We start from the raw sequence: 14,245 nt of genomic DNA on the forward strand, positions 1-14,245 counted from the left end.
TTTCTTTATACAAGTTTTTTCCACCCACACCCCCAAAACCGCTACCTTTCTCTACCTATTTACACGGTAACACCTACTACAACATACGACATGTCATGGAGAAAGGCTCAAAAGACTTTGGACTCCTTTTTTTCGAAGTCAGAGGCATATGAAGCATCAAAGTGGACAAAAGCTCTATGTTCAGACCCACGCATGAGACCGAATGACCTGCGCAAGACAGGTGAAAGACATTTTTTTTAAGAAAAAAACCCTAAAATAAATCAAAAACCTATTTTAATGTAATGTATGTGAAAGCGTTTTTATGAATTCCCCCTTTTCTTTGATTATTTTGTTTAAGTCAGTAAAGACATATCTTCTTCATATCTGGAATGGCCCATGTGAGGGTCATACATTCGCACGCGGGCCGGCGATCAGCTGGTGCCACCTACCACCAGGCTTAGCCTCTTTTCTGGGAAACCCTGGTCAATTTGTGCCCAACACAGAATTATTCAGTGTAAAGTAGTCCATAGAGTGCATTGGTCCAAAAGTAAACTGGCACAAATCTTTCTGGACGTGGATTCAAGTTGTGTGAAATGTGGTTTGTATTAGGTGGCCCAGCCACTCTCAGTCATTAATTTATTTATCCTAATTTTGGGAATCTGTTTTTGATTCACTGTCTGTAATCACTTCAACCATAGTACAGCCTTCTCCACTCACTGCTCTATTTAGGATCTTTCCCAAAACCCATTACTGTCACACCTTGCTGACCTTGTGGCTTTCCTCACACTACTTGCTCAATGTATTATATTGATGCACTGGAAAAATCCTCTCCCATCCACACATTCTCACTGGATAAAAGATGTCCTTTCTTTCAGGAAATTAGAAAACATTTGGTATTCTCTCAAAGGCTCTGAAACCACATTTTCAAGAATCTGGTCACCGCTTTTCTACCACGCTATGTCTTTGACATTTGATATGACCCCATGAGTGGTGCTCCCCTCACTTTGTAGTTATATCGGCGTAAACCCTTTATCTAACTTTTATAGTAGTTATAGTAGCACAGAACAGATTAAGCCTTTTAGTTGCCCCATTTTATTTGCTTTTTGATTAATTAATTTATATTTTATTTATTTCTGTAAGACCCAGGACACTCTGGAGGGACTATGTTTCTCGGCTGGCCTGGGAACGCCTTGGGATTCCCCCGGAGGAGCCGGCCCAAGTGGCTGGGGAGAGGGAAGTCTGGGTCTCCCTGCTTAGGCTGCTGCCCCTGCGACCCGACCCCGGATAAGAGGAAGACAATGGATGGATGGATGGATTTCTGTAACCTCTGTTCTTTTTTGTCTATTTATTGATTTATTGTTTATTTTTTTACTTTTTATCCACCTGCTTTGGTATAGACATATTTGGACAACACCATATCTGGTGCAAATTTATTTTCTGGCCTAATGCTAAGAACACCATCTCTACAGTGCTGTTTCAATGGTGGTGGAAGCATCATGCTGGGGAGATGGGGTTTTTTTTTGTTTGTTTGTTGGTTGTTGTTTTTTTGTTTTGTTTTGGCAGGGACTGGTAAATTTATACACAGAGATATCTTTGAGGGCAACCTGTTGGAATCTTCTGAGGTTTGAGACTGGGACAGAAGTTCATTTTCCAGCAAGACAGAGACCCTGAACACACTGTTAAAGCAACAGTCTGATGGTTTAAGGACAAACAGTTAAATGTCCTAGAAATAGATTCCTGTACTCAAGCAGCACCTATTCAACTTGAAGGAACTGGAGAAGTTTTCATATGAAGAATGGGTAAAGATTTCAGTGATTGGATGTGCCAAGCTCGTACCAGAAGATATGTGACAACCTTGGCAGTGTGGAGATAAAGTGGACAAGTTTGCTTTGAATGTAAAACTACTGTATACAAGCTGGTGGAAAGACAAGTAGAACATTATATCATCATAATTTCATCTCCTCCTCTTGTTAATGCCTTCTTCTCCCCACTTCCCCTACTCACTAGATGTCTTGGGTGAGCAAAAGTGCTGAGAGTGTGCTATGCTGGTGAGCGGAGTGACTGTATTTATGTCTTTTTCAGAGGTTCTGCATGAATTATGCATGAGGTTTGGCTGTGGCCCACAGCAGGTCTGGAGGTAAATCGATAGGTGTTCACTTCAGCTGACACAAATGATATCTCCCATGAGAAGCTCCCTCATCTCTCTATCTCTCCTTCTCTCCCTCCGTCATTTACACCTTGTCCCATAATAATCATGTTTGCCATTGCAACATTAGAAAAACACACTGAAGCAAAACACGGGACTGCGACAGCTTTGATGAAAGTATTCATGGAGCAAATAAACAGATGAATAAGTAAAACCTTTTCAGAAACAAGAGCAGAACATGGATTAAATGGAGCTGTTTATTTTCTCCCCTGAAAGAAAGAAAAATCAAACAAAGATGTAAAAACATAATAATGATCCTGTGACTACAACCCAGCTAGCATTGAACGTTTAGACAATGTCCTCTGAAGATTATCAGGAATGTTTGCCATATGTCAAAATGAAACACACTTGGGGCACCTTGCCTGCCCAAATTGTGACATCCTGCTTTAACGTTTTTTGCGATTCTCAATATCTGAGTCAGATTAAAGGTTAATTCTATGAAACTTGGCCAGGATTTTTTATTTTTTAAATTTCTTTGTCCTTTTGATTGTAAGGTATGTTGAACAAAAGATATGCACTTTGTGTGCTATCAGGTTCTGAGGTTTTGCCAAACGTGAGTAACCTAGAGAACGGACCGACACAGGAGACTAGATAAAGGTAAGTATATTTATTTACACGGCAGGTTAAGTGACAGGACGGGATGCGCAAGAGAGAGGTAATGTTTCAGTTGTGGATTCTGTAACTGATAAACTTGGCGAAGAGCTATGAAGCAGGTGAGAGAGTTCTTACGAGGGAAGGTAACAGTTTGTGTTTGGCAGTGCAGTCCCAGGTGGTCCAGGTGAGTATTTACAAGGTGCTCCGGTGAGAGGGTGGCCAGGTAAGTAGAGGCAGACAGGATTCCAGGTTCCAGTTCCCCAAGTAGGTATTTACAGCAAGTTCCGGAAGAAAAGTATAATTACACTGTTAGTGTTGTTACACGTTTACTCTATAACTCAATTTAACTCTAAACAGAGTAAAATTAACACTGAAAATTCAACACTGAAATCAGTGTTAGTTTAACTCTGCTCTAGAGAGGAATATATAAACACTGGCTCAGTGTTGAAATTAACTCTTTTAGTGTTAAATTAACACTGCAAAGTTTACTGTGTAGAAATAGCCCAGATCCTGACATGTCTGGACTGTGATGGTCCTACTAGCCCAAGACCAGGTCCAAGAGAAGGAACCACAGGTCCAAGAAGAGGAGGATGAAGTGCAGCCAGGATCTTCCAGAAAGCGGAAACAGTGTGTCTTGTGCATGCAGCCCAAAAGAGTGTTGAGCCAGTGTGCCAGATGTGTAGCACATGCATGCAGATTGCACCTGACTGTAATCTGCAAAGTGTGCTTTGACCCATGAATGCATGGCAAAAAATCCTTAAAAATGGTTGAGTCTGAAGTTATAAAATGTTTCTATGTTGTAAAGTGAATCATTTCTTTTCTCTTCAAATGTTTAGTAAAGTTTTATGAGAGGTACTGTTTTGGGACCTAAGAGTAAAGATTGTCGGTTTTTACTTATAGCTCCCATTGCTCCAAAAAAAATAATGCATAAAAATCAATGTTGCTGTTATTTTGGACCTGGTCTTTGTTGAAACACCCAGATAAAAAATATTCCACTTTGTTGTTTATTTTTGGAAAATATTGCATGTTTTGGGTTTTTCTTTAAAAAAAGAATCTGGCATTTTTGGACAAAAAAGGCATAAAAACATAAAAAAGATTTACAAAATATGAAAAACTTTATATCTCTGGATAGGTCTGAATTTGATGAAAAGATTTAATGCAGTGAAAGTGGGAAAAAAAAATTATAATAGTTTTATAAAGTGTACCATTTTAGGATGCAAAGATAAAGAGTGTATAGTCATTTTAAAGGTGCCCCTCGTCTGCGGACGTTCAGCAGACTTTCAGCGAACATTCGCAGTACGTCAAAATAAAATGCCATATAACGTTCTGCAAGGTTTGTTGAAATACTAATATGAATATGAAACTAATATGAATGTTCATTGGAATGCAATGTTTCCTTATGAAACAAAAATTGGAAAACTGATTACAACACACAGTTAGCAAAGTCAGCAAATGCCTGTGAGTGGACAAACTTCTTTTCCCCTTCTGCTCCCGGTAGCCATACTGCTCTGCAAGGGAGTTCAAGAGCATTTTGGGCAAAATGTTGTACACCGTAGCTCTAAAGTATTTTCCTCAAATGACAGCCAGGATATCTATCTAAAAAAAGTAACAACACAAAGAACTTAAGTCAATATTTACACAGTACTGCACTGTGTGGAGGCTGGAAGGGTGAGCTCATCCAGTGTGTCCAACTCTTAAGAAAAAGAAGGGGTAGTCATCTACAGAATTTTTCAAACAATTCTCAAACCTACTCTCTGCTCAGTTTAGTTCCACCCTTACTGATTGCTTCAAAGAAGAACCCCTACCCCAGAAATTTTATAAAGCCTGTATCACACTTATTCCGAAAAAGGGGAAAGATCCAATAGAATGCACCTCTTACAGACCTATTTCTCTCCTAAATACAGATGTTTCAAGAGACCATACGGGTTTCATTAAAGGTCGGCACTCATATTTTAATGTTAGAAGAGTGCTTAACATTGTTTATTCCAGCCCCATAGACTCAGCTGAGTGTGTTTTTTCTTTGGACACGGAAAAAGCCTTTGATCGGGTTGAGTTTGACTATCTTTTTGCAGTTCTTAGTAGATTTGGTTTTGGGGGAAAATTCATTTTATGGATTAAATTACTGTACCATCATCCGTCTGCCACAGTTCATACCAACTTTCAGACCTCAAAACCATTCAAATTACAAAGAGATTCCCATCAGGGCTGCCCCCTTTAGCCCCCTCCTTTTTGACCTGGCCATAGAGCCCCTCGCCATTGCACTCAATACCAATAAGGGCACTTTATGCAGACGATCTCTTACTTTTTATTTCCAAACCATCAATCTCATTGCCTTTTGCTCTTGACCTGATTAGTCAATTTGGTCAGATTTCTGGGTATAAGCTGAACCTTACCAAAACTCTTCCCTCTAGGTAGCAAAATGAATGTGTCAAATTTTACTAATTTGCCGTTCAGAATTTAGAGACAAAAATTCACATATCCATGTACCTTGTGGGATGTATCAACTCAATTAAAATTACTATATGACCCAAATTTCTATACCTTTTTCAGGCATTACCTATTTTTATTCCCAATACGTTTTTTAATGAGCTGGACTTGATTTTTTCATCCTATATCTGGCAGGGTAAATGTCCAATACTTAACAAGTTACAGCTCCAAACCTAAAGAGGAGGGGGGTTTGCCCTACCCAACTTCCGATTTTATTATTGGACTGCCAATCTTAGATGCTTAGTGTTTTGGTATTTTTACCATAACCTAAGAGGCCATCCTGATTGGGTGACTCTGGAGTTACACAGTGACAACAATATATCCATTTTGGCCGTGCTTTGTTCCCCACTTTCACTCTTCGTTTAATCCTATCCTAAATCCTGTAGTGCAACATTTACTAAAAATATGGGGCCAGTTCAGGAAATACTTTAAATTTCATGGTTTCTCTTTTTTAAGTTCTATTGCACTTAGCCATTTCTTTAAACCATCTGTTCAGGATGGGGTATTCCTAGAGTGGCACAGGAGAGGGCTTACTCACTTCAGGGACTTTTTTATAGAGAAGAAACTGGCATCATTTGAACAACTTAGCAATAAATACAGTTTACCACAATCCCATTTTTTTAGATATTTGCAAACCAGAAATTTTATTCAATGCCATCTTTCAGGCTTAACTTCTTTGCCAGAGCATATACTGTTGGAAACCATTCTATTATTAAACCCCACCCGTAAAGTGCTGGTTTCTGGCTTTATAATAAAATGCTGAGTATGATAGAGAGACCTTCTTACCTAAACGTAAAACTTTATGGAAGCAAGACTTGAATATGACTATACTGGATGAGACATGGCCCTCCATACTTAAACTAGTGAATACATCATCTCTGTAGGTAGGTAGGTACATTTATTTATATAGCACTTTTCAGCACAGGGCGACTCAAAGTGCTCTGTGCGCACCACTGTCTCATTCAGTTTAAAGTGGTACATAGAGCCCACTTTTCCAAAAGCAAACTATCTCTTACCTATCTGGATATCACCCCACAATGTGACAAATGCAAAACTGCTGAAGCCACACTGGTCCATATGTACTTGTCCTGTCCAAGCCTTGGTCAGTTCTGGACAGATGTTTTTCATACCCTATCTAGGTTTCTTTGAGTGGCAATAACACCTCTTTTAGCCCTTTTTGGCTAAAGTGGAGAGGAGTTGCCTTTAACAGCCTCTAAAAGACAGGCACTGTCGTTTTGCTCTCTGTTAGCGAGGCGCACAGTTCTGACCAGGTGGAGGGGCGCAGCTCCTCCAACTCCCCAGCAGTGGTTATATGACCCTTAGTTGTGCTTGAGACTGGAAAAAAATAGATGTTCACTTCAGCACTCAACTGGGAAATTTGAAAAAAAAAAAACATAGAGCCCCTTCCTGGATATGTTTCAAAATATACAATAATACTTAAGATTAAACCACTATATGTTTCGTACCCACCAGGGGTTGTGATATAGCGTGTGGGAATACAGAACAGTGACCTGGGTGGGAGTAAATGGGGTTGCTATGTAGGGATTGTTTTTCTGTATTTTGTTTTACTGTTTTAATGTGTTGTGTTTTGGCCTTTGCATGTATGTATAAAAGGAAAAACTTAAATAAAAAGACATTGATTAAAAAAAACACATCAATTTCAATTAAAGCAAGTTGTGTGCCTTAATACTTCATTATGTACATTTTTCAGACCCTCCAGGATTTCGCGATGTTGCGATCGCAACTATTAACACAAAATCAAGCAAACCCCGCAAAATCGCAACTTTTTGCAACTTTGCCTAAAACACTGCAACTTTCCCGCAACTTTAACCCAATATTTATTGTTTCTAAAGTGATTTGCCACCGTTTCTGCGGTCTAGTGTCTTCTTTGTGGGTTTGTGTTGTGTGGAGTACAAAATAACTCACGAAGAAGACATGCGACGTGACGTCACTTAATTAGCAAAAATGTGCGCTAATGCTTCACATTTGCCCTCAAAGATTTTGCAAACCAGTTTCCTCCCCAGCTGCAGCTGTTTTGCACGTCCTGCAGTGTAATCATGGAACATAAACGCATCGACAAACACTTTGTGTCTGCAAAACGTGAGGAGAGCTGCAGACGAGGGACAATCCAGAAATGGTTATGAATGTCAGTTTAGAAGCTATCAAAGTTCTCAAATAAAGCACCTTTTGAGTTTGTTGGTAATTATCTTACAAAACTAGTAAGTATTTTTAATTTTTTATTGATTTTAGTAAAAAAAAAATATTGGCAACTTTTAGGAAAATGCCCCACGAAATCAGGCATTTCTAACTAAAATATAATCCAACTTTGATACTTTGATTGCTAAAAAATGATGTTACTCCAGTGGCGGGTGGTGCATTTCACACTTAGGCCTTCAGTGATGTCCAACTTAGTCAATAAATACCTTTCATTATGCCAGCATTTATAACACCAGGCCTAGAGAGTAGTTAGAAACACACTTAAGCACTACTAGGCATTGCATCACCTCAGTTGTGTACAAAATTGACATGAACACAGGAGTAATTTGTCCAAGAGCGAGACCAAAACCAGACACAGAGACGTAAGTGGTTTATTTACAGGTGACAAGTTATATACAGTGAGCCGGGTCCAGTAGTGGTCTGAAAGGCAAGAAGAGCAGGGTGAGTTTCGTGTACCAGTCCTATAATGAGCTGAGTCTATTAGGTGGTTGAATAATGTTTCTGTTCTTACAGATCCAGGAGGTGTCCAGCTGCGTGGAGGAGGTGAAGGAGGTGTTCCAGGTGATCCAGACGACGAGAAGCCAGTAGTCCTGTCCAGGTAAGTATCCAGTAATCCAAGGTAAGTTTCCGTGAGGTGCGAAGGTCTCAACGTCACAAAGAACCTGAATCGAGAGTACAAAGAGAACTTTGTTAGCATAGCATCAACACTGAGATTAGATACTACGGCTGAGAATCTAACCCAGGAGGTTTGATGCTCCAGCGAAGGTCTGGTCTCAGCTGGAGGCTTAAGTACTGGCAGGTCTCATCAGTAAAATCAGGATCCCCTGTGAAGTCAAAAGTTAAAAGGAGCCGCCCCAAGGCGGGGCTAACTCCAGATCCCTACAAAAATGGGCTATTATCCGGCGCATTTTAAAATCAACAAACCCGCATCAGCAAATAAAACATCAGCATCAGCAATTAAAACACATCTGGTATGCTACTGTCAAAACTAAAGAAAATAGAATAAAATAAATAAAATGTTTGCACTCACCAAAACAGCTGTGTTCCCCAAAACACTTATTTCAACTCAAAATCCATTCTGGGACAGGTTAGCTAGCTCGGGGTCGGCCGTCCTCCTCTAACGAGATCTAGCTTCTCTTGAAAAGTTCGTCTTGAAAACAGCCTTGCCAGTAAATCAGCAACCAAATCAACGTGTTGCTCTCCTTCAGGCATTGTGGTTTAAAAAAGTTTTTAACCGTTAACAGTCCCGGCTGTGACTCTGTTGATCTGCATAGCACTGCCGCGCCTCAAACTAGTAAGTATCCATATCCAATCACAGGAAGTGTAAATGTCACGTTCAATGTGATGCCAGCTAGAGGGCCTTACTGACACAACTCGTGATCTGATTGGCTATCGCAGCTGTCTATCAACTGTATTTGCCCGTTCACTTACAGCACAGACGCCAGCACTGTTGATTCTGAAGGCCCGGGCAGATTTCATACAGCCTGGCAACATAAGAGCTGAATTCTGATTGGATAAAAACTCTGACCTAAAAACAACAGCACTGGAAGGAGCATAATATGACATGAAGAGAATATGAATACTTTTAGATATCTAGGGAAAGTAAATAAAAAATTAAATTAACCTTTATCATAATTTCTGGTTATGTTCGGCCAGCAGAGAAGGCCTTGCTGGCCCTGACGGCCCACCACTGGGTTACACTTAGCCAATGATTAAATGTAAACAAACTTCGATCGCTAAAATTATTTGATTACTGAAATGAGATTACAATTAGCTTATGAAAAAACAATCACAAAGAACAGTGGTGTAAGAGGGGTGAGGGAGTCTGAAGGTTCCAGGGCATCATGACATGATAAGCTGCTGCAGCTGATTGTGTACAAAAGAACCCTGGTCTTGGGCACAGTTTATAGTATAAAAAGAAGTGGAAGGGGGAATTACTCCAGACACAACTGGGAACGGGTTGCTGTTTCTTCTTGTTGGTGAGTTGTTGTCTCCATTCTGCTGAATGCTTAAATAAATGTACGTTTGATAATTGAACTATGTCAAAAGAGAGAAACCAACATTAAACAGAGGAGGAGGTCTCAGATTCCAGCTTTCAAAAACATATAATGGAGCTTTAGGCCTGATCCCCAGTCAGTGTCATTCCAATCAACACCTGCACTCATGTGACAAGAGTGGCCCATCAGTGAGTCAGACAAACAAGGACCCTAACGAGCGTCCATTGTTAGGAGAGTGAGAACAATTTGCAAGCAATCCAGCTTACATCACATCTCAGCTTTAAAAGCTCAACTCCACACTCTTCAAAATATTCACTGTCATGGCGGTGGATTTAGACCCTTGTGCAGCAACAATTACAGACAAAAAAACAATGGTAAGATTCACAAGTTTTATTAATCAGAGAATGAACTGATGGTGGGCTCAAGGGGAGATTAGGGTGTCACCTGCCAGTCACATCCGGAAGAAGGAAGTAGGAAAATACACTCACACTCACACACACCAGTCCAGTACACAACCCTGTGCATACAACAGTTCACAGGGTTCTTAATTTTTTAGAGTGAGTCACAGAGGCTTGCGACCTTTCCATTTGAATTTTGAACATGTGCAAACCCTTCTCAATTTAGTATCTATAAATTCTGGCATGCATGAGCTGTATTTTGATACCTGGATTTAAGCTCTATATGACAAAAACTATCTGAGTCTGCAACTCCAAATATCCAGGTAATAAATAAATAAATAATTTTTATTTTAAAACTGGTCCAAACCTTTCTAACTTCATTTCTAAAATGTACTGCAGTACAATCAATCATAATAGCAGGGCGACTGCGAAGGTGGGTACAAAGCTGGATGAGGCAAGTATGATGTGGGTGGAGGTTGACAACTAAACATTGTGCAAATTACACAATCTGCCCTCATTTACCCATCCGCATTGCACAACACTCTACTACTGTTACTACAACTCAACAGATTAATCTAAACAATTATTCTGAATAAATCATTCTATAGACACTATTCAGTGCTTTAGATTGCATTCATCCACCAATGGGGCACAATGAGAGGTTCAGTGCCTTGCCTAGGGTCACTTTGATGTGTAACTGCTGCCAGGAATTGAACCTCCGATTGTCTTGTTGACTGCTCTAACCACTGCTGCTCCGACTCTAGTATTTTTTGGCTGTTCATCATTAAGTGTAATTTGATACTGATTGGCTTGAAGGTCAGAAGATCTCCAAAATAAAATTTCAAAATCATTTCAAAGATATTTTTCCCATCTTTTGTTGCAATTTATCCAGTATTTTGTGCTCATATTTCAGTTAAAAAAAAGCACCTTTACATATTTTTTAAAAAGTCGTCATCTAATTAGACATCAAAATTTATCTTATGGAAATAATATGAACATCTGGTCTAACATACAAGGTAACACATCCTGCAATTGTGCTAAAATATGTCAGGTTATACTAAATGAAATACCAAGGTGGTCCCGGGACCTCTTTTAAAATTCCCTGTTCAAGGTGGAAGTGAAATTTTGCTGTGCATGGAAATCTTGTTTGTAAAGAACAGAGACAGACGGAAGGATTTAGGATAATGCATCATTGTATCAGCAGTGGATGTTAGAACATATTCAAGTTGAAATGGATATTTTGGCAATTTGAAATGGTGTTCTGTATAGAAAGTTATAAGGAATTAATAGCTTCCCCTTCTGGAGAGTGTTTTGAAGAGCCTCCGACTGTCCATATTGTGTACTGTAGATGTAAATGTGGTGTTGCTCTGTAGATGTAGAAAAAAGATCACACAAAAAGGAAACTTTATTCTGCTGGTACCATCAGATTAAACATTACAATAATGTCCACAGTTACATGTCCAAGACTTTGCTGAGCTGGTCAGTCGTATTTGTATATGTCTGATTCTCAAATAATCTTTTACCTACAGTTTTTTATGTTGGAAGTTTGTTGTGAAATATTTGTCTGCTAGACTAAAACTCAATTTGATGTCACCACAGCTGAAGTTAGATATGCTCCTTCATTCTACAAGGGTTCATACTTGTCTTTGTCCAACAGAAACCTTTCTTTAGGCTGTCTTCGATGGTGCTACATTTGTGTTGCCCATCAAAAGTCCTCTGAGGTAATACCTTGTAGACTAGACACAATGTCAACCACTGATTGGAAGATTCTCAAACAATACGCTTTTATTTTGGAGGCTATTCCTTAAAATTTTCCCCACTGAAGCTTACAGCTGTTGTTGTCTTTCTTTTTTTTTTAATTCTGTTTGATCATTTCTGTATGTCATAAACTAGTCTATTAAGTCCCTCACTAAAACAGAAATGTTGTGTTATAGAAAATAAGATTCAATGATGGGTCTTTCTGAGATGTCCTCATTTGGTGTAACAAAATTGTAGAGCGTGTTTTACTGTTCAATGTTAGGTTTTGCTGCCCTCCAAGTGATTTAGCCTGCCAGCCAAGAGGATACCGCAGATAGGCTTGTCATCTTTTCTGATAAACTTTGTTTAGGAGGCACTGTGTTACAATTATAGGTTAGACAGGTTATGACAGAATTGTCTCATCCCTGGGATGTTCTGCTTGACATTTCTGTGGTAATAAATTGGTGAAAATCAACTAGCTGGGTCTTTCATGTCTACCTTATTATTTTTGCCACAACACCAGTTGATCTCTTTAAAAATTTTGAGAAGACTTTAGTCAGAATTGATCAAAGAACTATGGATTAAAAAGGGTTTGGATTATGGATTATATTCCTAGATAGAGTTAAAGATACACTTAACAAAGACCACACAAAGGACAGTCAAAATGTGAAGGATTCTACCCCATTGAGAGTGACTGAGAAGACAGACCAGGACAGGTTTTATCTGAAATCAGGAAATTAAATTATGAAACAAAGTGACCCAGGGAAATTGACTGGGGAGACAGTGGTGGGCAGCAGAAGTTATGCAAGGTTTAAGGGGAAGCACTTTCACTTTAAGTCTTCTTAATTAAATTGTCTGACTAAACCACTTTGACCTATTGTGTGTGTGTGTGTGTGTGTGTGGTTTGAAGTAGCAGAATTGTTATCTGTTGCGTAAGGCACCATTTAAACCCCATTTCTGAGGTTGTGTGTGAGGGTTTAGTAAATTCAAGCATGACTGAGAAGTAACAGATTTGGTTTAAGACAATGTGTATGAATTAATGGTATTGAGGCAAGAATGTCAAACTTAAATAACTTCCAGATCAAAAGCCAATCAGCAATGTCTCATGTTTTCCCACTGGTACCTACCTGTACTTGGCAAAGCCACATAAGCCAAGTCAGATGAAAGTTCAGGTAGTGGCTATAGTTCAGCTGGAATGCTGCCTTCCTCATCACAAAAGCAGTGCAATCCAAAACCTTTGAAAAGCTTCTCATTTCATCCTGGTTTTCAGGGAGAGAAATTAAGAAATGTCCCTAAGGTGCTCTGATCTTTCGTCCTTTTTCTTGGAAAGAAATACATCACAGATGGCGGAAAAAAAACATCCATTATTTCTTTTCTGTAGTTGAGTTTACTCACCAATTAGTACGGTGGCCCTGAAGTGCAAACCACATCAACAAATCAGTAAACACTACAAATTAAAAAGCACAACAACAATAACTTAGAGTTGGGAACCAGCTTTTCCAGCACTCCCAAACTCCTGTTGTCTGGGGTTCTTTATCTCACTCTTCCTGTCCTCCTTTTTGGTTCTAATGTGGAGTGGATTTATCATTTTTCTTTGTCAAATTTGCACCCAACTGATTTTTTAGCATTACACTTTTTTCTTCTGATCCACCACAATTGTCCAAAACAAAAGATCTAAACCAGTTTGAGTGAGTTAAATTTAGTACTATAAATCTGTGTTTCTTAGATGATCATTTGTCAAAGTATGGAAACCTGCTGTTGATAAACAGTAGCCGTTAGACATCATAATTACATTGGTTAATATATTCAAGATAAGCATGTTCAATTTGAACCTATAGCTATTTTTGGCACAGTGGGTAAAATCCTATTTTACCAAGTTGCCAAAATCTAAAAGAAGAAAACTTCTTGTATGCATGAAGTAGATTTATCATCCATCTATCCATTGTCTTCCTCTTATCCGGGGTCGGGTCGCGGGGGGCAGCAGCCTAAGCAGGGAGACCCAGACTTCCCTGAAGTAGATTTATCATGTCAGTTTTATTAAAAGCTTGGAAGATTCTCTTAAAAGATTGCCAACAATCCATCATAGAGGCATGCTTTTTCTCTCAAGCCGATAACAATCTCCAACTGGAAACTTTGAGGTTTTAATGAAGGTAAGCCTTTTTGTTGCTTTTGTCTTAGAAAATGTGCAAAACGCTGTTGGGCTCGAGATCTACATGGACAGTTTTTTTAACACCTTCCTTTCTTCATCCCTCCTCCACCCACCTACCCTTACTTTTTATCAAAGACTTGGGCCAATCAGAGGTTTATCGCTGCTGGAAATGAGAGCAGGAAGCAGATGTTGTCCTGATTATACACACACTTACACATTCATGCACACACAAATATGCACAGCCCCAAGTAACAAATGGTGCTAGTTGTTGACGCAAGGCCTGAGAGGAGTTGAGACTTCCAGAGGCATGCTATTGATTGAACATTGCAAAGAGATCAAACTGCCAACCAAAAGGGCCATTTTTTATCATTCAGGGAGTGTGTGCTTGTTTGAGATATGCAGCTGACAGTCAAATCTACAAAGCTAAAATGAAGTCTAGTTTTTACTACACTGGATCCTTTAGAAGCAAAAACTTTCTGTT

Source organism: Kryptolebias marmoratus, linkage group LG2, assembly GCF_001649575.2.
Source record: "Kryptolebias marmoratus isolate JLee-2015 linkage group LG2, ASM164957v2, whole genome shotgun sequence".
NCBI classification, from domain to species: Eukaryota; Metazoa; Chordata; class Actinopteri; order Cyprinodontiformes; family Rivulidae; genus Kryptolebias; species Kryptolebias marmoratus.